General features: G+C 46.4%; 1 pseudogene; it reads left to right on the forward strand.

Annotated features, from left to right (window-relative positions):
• Positions 1-402: 402 nt before the first annotated feature.
• On the forward strand, positions 403-4,703 carry LOC128853034 (cytoskeleton-associated protein 5-like; annotated as a pseudogene).
• Positions 4,704-8,504: the final 3,801 nt, after the last annotated feature.

The following is an 8,504-nucleotide window of genomic DNA, read 5'->3' on the forward strand; positions in this document are numbered from 1 at the left end:
GTCTTCGAGATGGCTCCCAGGGCATCAAATACACTATCACCCCATGGAATTGCAATGCAGCAGTGCTGGGAGCCATACAAACATAATGCAAGACGCCCTTGCCCTGCTGAGCTAAAAAGACTAGTAAGACAAAGAAAAATTTATTACTTCACCTTGATAGGTGGGAATTATGGGGTAAAGAGATTGAACAGCTCTGAATTGAATCCTTAGTCACACAGCCATGGAACAGTGTCTCAGGCTGGGAAGACTTCCTAAGCAAGGCTGAATATGGCATGAGCACATAGCTCATCGTCAGCTCACATGGGCCAAAGGTGCAGAAGGAGGGAGTAGTTTTTGAGAGAGGTTTTCAAGTGATGCTCTCTGCAGCCCAGAACCGAGGCTCTACGGAGGAGCAGACTCAGCATGGGCCTGGAGGAGGTTAGGGGCTGTGATGATCCACACACAGCTGATTCATATCCCCTCTTGCACTTGGTGTCACATGCAGACCTAGAGTAATCCCCATTCCAGCTGGTACATTCAACACAGTGATTCATCTAAGACAGTGCAGGGAAATGTCCGTGAGGAACCATATAAAAGGGCTTGAAAGTGCTTGTCTGAAGATATGCTTTTAATGAAAACTAAAAAAGGTTGTATAAGGCCTGGAAACCCACATACCCCCAGCGGATAGTCAATGATGAGCTTCTCAGCCATCCCCAGCAGCAAACTCTCCAACTAACAATGCCAGAGAGGGTCATTCACTCTAGCAACCAGGATGGTTTTTATGTGCAGTCCCAATTGGTTAAAAAGACAAGTCTTCCTTGGCCCATACAGCTTGTTGGTAGCAGACAGCTTGAAGCAAATCTAGCTGTGGTGCAGATAAAACACTTCTGGGATCCAGATTTCATAGCCTGGGTCAACTCTGACACCAACTTACTCCTTTTTGGCTCCACAAAAAAGATGAAGAGCCTGGACCCATGGGCATAACTACTCCTCACCCATAACAGCCTGTAAGATGCTCTGTGCTGCCTTTGCATCTCCTCTGCCTCCGTGGCTCCCTACCAGTCATTACACCATCACTCTGATCCACAGCCACCAGGAGCAACTGAAATGCCCACGCTTTTGCCCTCGTCACAGGAATTTTCTTCCCTTTCATCCTGCCCCGTTCCCAGACCCTCTGTGGAGCACTGGAGAAACCCCCAGCCCCTCTGTGGATCAGCACCAAATGTTTGGAAAGAAGCACTCACTGCTGCAATTGAGTCCTAATTCTCTGAAAGCAAAGCAGCAGGATGTTTATTGACCAGGGTGAGAAAACCTATACCTAGGCAATAAAAGTTATTATGATAAAGGAACAGACTGTACTCTCTGAACACCTTGTGACTCTTTGACAGATTCTCACCAGAATAATGCAGTAAAACTTATTTACACTGAGCTTTTTCTTCTCCTTCGTTTTAATAGGAAATTATTACATTTTGCCAACAACTAATAGCACATCTGAGAACAGCTATTTGGCCAGATGCTATGAGTACCTCAGAATACTTTTTGGATCCAGTCTTCAGAGACCTACCCTATAAACAACTTGTAGAACACAAAAAAAAATCAAGTTCAGTTTTGCTCATATGTATTGTACAAATGCCAGTTCGTGCCAACATCATCCAACATAATCCGACAAAGAAATCCACCTGGTCATTCAGATAACAAAATTAATTTAATGATGGTCTCTAGTACTTCCTACTGAGAGAGTCCCTGAGAAATCATAAAACAGAGCATTAAAATTCACACTTTGCTCATCACCAGGGTTGGCTGCTGGACTAGAGACAGGGGGACTTGTTCCTGTGTGCAATGCCACTGCACCCCTCCTGATGCTCTCTGTGCATGCCTCCCCCTCCTTGCAGATGGCTCTTGCTGCCGGCAGCCTGCTGTGCTCCACGCTCAGCCTGCTGCGCTCCAAGCTCCTGGCCTCGAGTCCTGGCAAAGCACTCCCGTGAGGTGAGACCAGAGATGCCTCCAGGCCCTCCTTTACTCATCCCACAACACTTGTTAGGAGAGTCCCCCGGGCACAGAGCAGAAGTCAGTGACTCCCCCAAGCCCAACAATAAACTCAGCACTCCTGTGCCCCAAGGTAGAGCATTTGCTCCATTACAGAGCTCTGTGTTCTGCTTTCAAGGAAAATCTCACTTTTTTTCTCAGGAGTTAGGTTTAAGGAAGAAAAAGGATTCCCCTGGAAGTTGGTTGTCCCATTTGCAAGGCTCTTGTATAAACTGCCTCCTCTTTTCTCCCCCACAATTCTTATGCTCATCAGGGTTTGTGATTTTTTCCAGGGGCTCAAACACAATATTTCTTTCCCTGATGCTCTGCTTCCCGCAACCACCTCCTCCTCTAAGGGTGCAATGTGGAGGGACACCGCTGAGACAGGCACAGGAATGGGGTGCACTGTAGCCAGCAGAGAGAGCCAAAGAGCACAGATTGTCCTATTTATGGTCTGCATCTGAAGCTCAGGATGGGTGTCCTCTGTGCCAGGGGCTGTCTGGGCTCTGGCTACGACCCTGCTGCAGAGAGGCAGGCTGGAGACAGGAGTCTTGCAAAGAAGGGCTTTCCCTAGAGCAGCATTTTCAGGGGGCAGAACCGTGTGTGGATGCTGGCAGAGCTGCTGCACTTACAAAGATTTTTCCCCAAAACTAAAAAGTGCCTGCTTTTCATTTCTAAAGGGCATTTCTCGTGTCAGAGTTCCCAATTTTTAACAGGTTACAAGAAAGTTAGATAACACGAGAGTAAGTGAACTCTTCTGCCTAGGGCTAAATGTGGTGGGGTTTGTTCTAGTGACAGCCTCTAAGGAATTACTTCCACACATATCTTCTCCTGGTAATGTTTTTTGGTGTTGTTCAGCATACAAAACAACTCCTTATTCACTCAAATCTTCTGAAACTTCGTAGTCTAAGTAGCAATGGCAGGGGCAGAAGAAGGAAGGGCTATGTCTAATAAAAGGCTCAGGGGACCGAGTGGCCTATGGTGGTGGCACTTTGGCACAGTGTGTGGCAGTCACTGTTTCCTGGACACTAGAGCTCTAGGCGGCAGGAGACTGCATATTAAACAGCTTGAATAAACAACCCCTGGAGGCAATGGGGGCTGGAGGCTGGAATTGTTCGGGAAAGTGTTGTAGAAATGGTGAGAGATGTGTTATGCACCAACAATGCTCAAGAAGCCCTGACAGCTATAGCCAAGGCACATTCATTGCCTCAGACTGCAAAGACAGCAATGTTATTAACCTTCCCACAGAATAACTCCAGTATCTATTCCAAGATTGTGGCTCTCAAATGCAATTCCGCAGTCTGGCTTTGCAAAGACAGAGGCCAAGGCACTGGTCAATACCATGAAGATATCAGGGTTCAGGCTGCTGTTGACTCAGGTGTGCAGAGATGAGTCACCACCTTGCTGGGAGTTATTGACCTCTACATGGAAGACTCATTGAGAGCACCGACTGAGAGTAAAGACCTGTCCCTTCTTCCCCAGAAAGATGCTGAGCTGGAAAAGCTGCATGGACAGATTCCACCAACTCCCAGTCAAACAAAACCCCGAGCCATGCCTAGATGACAGGGCCCAGGAGATCACAGAAGGGATGATGCGCCCTCAAAGCCAGAGCCCACCTGCTCTCAAGGAGGAATTTCAGTATGGTGGATGTGGCTCATCAGACACTGCTTCCACATGTAGGCAAGCAAGTGAGCTGACTGCTCTTCAGAAAATACAATCCCTTTAGACTGAAAGATATCATTCAGTTAGAAATGATCTCTGGATTCCAAACTCTGCCTGTCTCCTCAGACACTGATGACACGTGTAATAACATTACTTCCATCATTAATTCCCTTATTTGTCACATTAGCAGTGGTGTTACTTACATCAGCATCCAGGCAATGAAAGAAACTGAGGAGATTCTGAGACAGAAGAATGAAGTAGAAAGCCCTATCTGGGCACATTAATGAATTCTGTGTACCCAGCTTTCAATCATTCAAGTTTATCACCCAGCAAAATGTAGCAGATAAGAAATGAGGAAAGGAACAAATCATTCTGCAATGTAACTGTGTCATCCAGGCCTGTAACTGTGTCTTTCAGGAGAATAAACTATCTCAAAAAGCCTCAGTGGAAATGCTTAAGGATGTGATGAACAATCTCTTTATCTTAGTGCTAGATTTCCTGGATGGAGACCTAGAGGAAGATTAGAAGCTCATGTAGTCCGTTAATGTCCTCGTGAAGAGGGTATTGGAAAAATCTGATCAGATGAGGATTTTTTTGTGCATTGCTGAAGCTGCTCCAAGGCAGCCTGGCTGTTGAGGGCAGCCCAGGTAAGTTTTCTGACCTGCTGGCCAAATGGCTGCAGAGGACCACGTGCCTTCTCTCAGGTACCATTAGCACCATTGATCTGGATTAAACACTTCTGGATGCCTACATGCTCATAAAGGGTTTCACAAAACAAAAACTGAGGCAGTGCTCAAACAAACCCCCACTATGGACCCTGAAAATTTTGTTGTGTAACTTTTACAAGCTGAAAGGAGTGAGAATACTGGACCACCTCGCCCTGATCAAGGATGCTGATGGCTCTGAGGTAGAATCTTACCTCCAAAACAGTCAATCCTATTGCCAAGCATGGGGTGAATGAAACAGTTGTAGGAGTAGGGGAGAAGGTGATGTTTAAGAGAGCATCTTCTAGAAAATTCACTCCAAAGAGAGTTTGAGGGAGGGTCTACAGGAGTTACATGAATGTAAGAAAAAATGGCCTGAGGAAAAGTCCGAGTCTTTGCTTGAAAACTTCTCCCTCTTCTTGCAGAGCTATATGAAGCAAAGCCTGGCCATCATCTGGACAGAACAAGACACCAGAAAGCATCTTCCTCCTCCTCCTCCACAGGTGATGTGTAGTGAGAAGGATGCATCTCCCCTTATATCAACAGGGATCCCAGGAGGGACCATACAGGGGAAGGAGATAATGCCTTCCTGCCACCTGGAAAACTGCTATTCACCTGCAGCAGCAACACAGTCTTGAGAGCAAGATAGCAGGCTACCTGCCAGTAAGATCCCCTCAAAGTATGCTAATGACATGCTTATCCATCCTTTCTAGGGCTCCACAACAATGATGTCCTTGGGGGTATAAAGGACCCAGTGAAACAGCATCAGAGTCTCAGAACTGGCCAGCCCTCCTCCACACATGCATCAACAGGCAGATGGTGTGAACCATGAACCCATAAAGAAATAACTCCAGCATGAATACCAGGTGAGTTATCTGTGTGCTCCTGTCCCAGGTCTGCAGCTTGCAGGAACCAGTCCAAGCTTCTCGTTGATATCTCCACTGCTACTGTTCGGAAAAGCCAAGAGTGGGGCTGGTAGCACTGGGGTACTGCTGCTCATCTGGGATGAACTAAGAGCAGGCATCTACCTAGGCAGGTGTCACTCCAGCTCAGACTGGGCTCCTCATGTGAGCATGCGGAGGCTGATTCCTTCCCCAAGGGGCGCAGGTAAAATAGAAGAGCAAATTGCTGCTCTTTTCAAAGCCAAAGAGGAGAACAGGAGAGCTGCAGCCCAGGCAAAGGGGAGGGGTTGCCCCAGGTTCCCTATGCTCTGCAGGGAACAGCTATACAGCTTGCTATACAGAGCTCAGTCTTCATGTTTGCACACCACAGTACAACTTTTTAGCCTTTAAAAAAAAATAAGATGGATGAAATCAAGGTCTTGGAGCAAAACTACACCCGGACCACACAAATCTGGCCAGGGAGCAGGGCAGAGAGCCAGTTGGGGTGCTGACTTTGCCTGGACAACCTCCACAGGGGTCCTTCCAACACAGGATTTTCTAGCAGTCAAAACATTCATAGTCAGTAGAGTATCAGACCAACAGTGTGCTGGTTCCCAGATGGGAGCTGCCAGAAGAGATGCAGGCTTTCAGACAGTATCTCTGCCTTTCTGCACAATGACCAGCAGTTGCACAATGAGCCTACCAAAGGCAAAGATTGCAATAGAAAGTTCGTTAGGGAAAGCAGGTTGTGCAAGTTTCTGTTTTCTGATAGGTAAAATCAATGAGACACAGATTTCACACCCACTTCCATTTGTCAGACTGTAAGAGTTTAAGAAAGCAGAGTTGCTATGGACAACTGCAGAGTGCCACTGCCTCATCCCAGTCCATCCCTTTCAGGCTGCCCAAGGAATACTCTGCTGTTCTCATGTGAAACCACCTTGATTTATCTTTAACACACTTCTTGCCTGTAAGAAAGGCTGGAGTTCTGAAGGTTGGAGTCCTCAGCTTTGTGTCACGTATAACCATAAACACTTCAAGAATGCTCAATAAATTACAGGGTTTATCTTCTCATAGACATTTCAGCCAATTACAAAATGCTATTAAGCATTAGTACTGGGGCAGATTAAACCAGCCGCCTGGTGAACAGACAAACCTATATTATTAAACGAAATAAGGAAAAAGCAATACACAGTCTGATTACTAGCCAATAAGAAAAATACACTCAGAGATCTCAAAGTACAATTACCCTTTCTGAATGGCCAAAATGACTTATTTGCTGTGGACTATAATTCTCTCAATGCTGCTGCAAAGTTATGATCACTCCTCACCTACCCCATTTATGCCATGCTCTATCTGCTCAGGGGCTGCTCCAGTACCTGTGAGATCAGGCTCTGGTACTTCCATATCTAGTTTTGGTCTTATTTTCCTGCTGGCCAGCTGAAGGATTCACAAAGAGAACATGGCTGAAGCCGGTATTTATTCTTTGATTCCTCCCTGCTCTGTCCTTCAGCAGCCCTTTCTTTTTACGCTAAAGGACAGAAGCTTCTTTGAGGCTGGAGTGGAGCTGTATAACTTAAATGCAACACAAATGGGTGCCTTTTAAGTGGCCTTACAAAAGTAAATTTGTATCCACATTGAGCCAAGAGGTCAGGCGACTGAACATGCTGTTCCAGGAGGTTTCCTTCAGTGCCACGCTCTCTTTTTGCTGGCAGCCAGTGCCCCACGAGCAGCAGCTTTCTTTTATAGCTTCCTCTCCCTTAAGTCCTGGAAGTGCTCTGTACGGATATATGAACATCGTTCCAGCACGCTTACCATGGCGTGCTGTCCAGCTACTGCCCAGTCACTCAGGCCACATGATAACTTGTCCAGACTTAGTGTTTCCTTTGCAAAAGCCTCTCTGACAATGTGCTGTCACCAGGCTGTTCTGATCCATGCTGCAGCTACAGTCATTAACCAGCAGACAGCATTGATGATGCTGAGGCCACACACTGTCATGGCAGGGGGACACAGGCAAACTCTCTTCTATAACACTGAAGATGTGGTCCATTCCTTAAGGTTCCAGAGACTCTATAAAATGGGGTCAAGTCAAGTGTTTGGAAGCCTTTGATTATTTCCCAGGCAGGCAGACTGTTCGTCACATCATTAGAGTGCCTCCGGGCCCTTGTCAGCACTCAGTAACCTCCGTAGTGGGTGCATCACAAAGCCAGAGCAAAAGACAGTCCCTATCCTGTAGATATTACTGTGATAGGAGAGATGTGATTGTCTGCCATCAGCAGAGATGGCCTGGTGTTCTACAGGAGCAAGTAATCGCTTTAATATTCTTAGCATGTTCTCAAATGTTTCCCTCAGCACAGACCCTGAGCAACAATCAGGAGCGCCCTGAACATCAGGATAATGATCCTCATGTTGTTCTTGTGTGTCCCTCCTTGTCCCTGGCAGAGAACAGCAGACGATGGGGTATGATAGTCCAGCATGGGTCTAGGTGCTTGTTCTGGATTTTATCCAACAGCCACATTCAGTAGTGTTAAGAAAGAGAGCAAAGCTTAGAAATATGCTTTCCTCTCAGATCTGGACAGTGGAGGTCTGTGTCCTGGAAAAGCTATCTCCACTATATACAACACAGCCTCACAGGAAAACATCCCTTCTGCCAGAGAAATTTTACATTTTTAGAGTCCCCCAGAGACAGAGGAGGAGAAGGTTCCTGCCTGTGAAATAACGGTTAAGGAATGGGTGCTAGCATTTAGGATGAAACCTTGGGGTCCTGAGATGCTCCTGCCAACACCACATCCTGAGGTTTGATGGGTGGCAATTTAATTTTCCCCCATCCTGCCTCACAGCCAGCCAGTCCTCCAGGCTGTTCGTCCTCCCCCACAGCCCTGAGGAAGAGCAAATTGCAAATGAGCACCTGGGTCAGGAGGTGAAGAAGAAGAGCTGCAAAGAAGTCATAAGAGAGTACTGACCTGGTACCTTTTGCTCTTTTCTGGTTTGGTCCTCTGCCATTTGCTGGAATCATGACCAAACTGCATGCTCAGGAGAGGGCAAGGCCAGGAAGATCAATGAATTATAAATAAATACTGTATAAACAAGTCAATCAGAAGGATAAAAACATTCGACAGAGCCACACTAATTAAAAATATAATAATCCAGGTAGCGGACATTTATTTAAAATGGTGCAATTACAGCTTTTAATCATCTAGGTTTAAATTAACAGCAGCAGTGAAGCGGCTGTGCAAATGCATTTTCTGTAATGAAC

This window comes from Cuculus canorus, chromosome 9 (genome assembly GCF_017976375.1).
Source record: "Cuculus canorus isolate bCucCan1 chromosome 9, bCucCan1.pri, whole genome shotgun sequence".
NCBI classification, from domain to species: domain Eukaryota; kingdom Metazoa; phylum Chordata; class Aves; order Cuculiformes; family Cuculidae; genus Cuculus; species Cuculus canorus.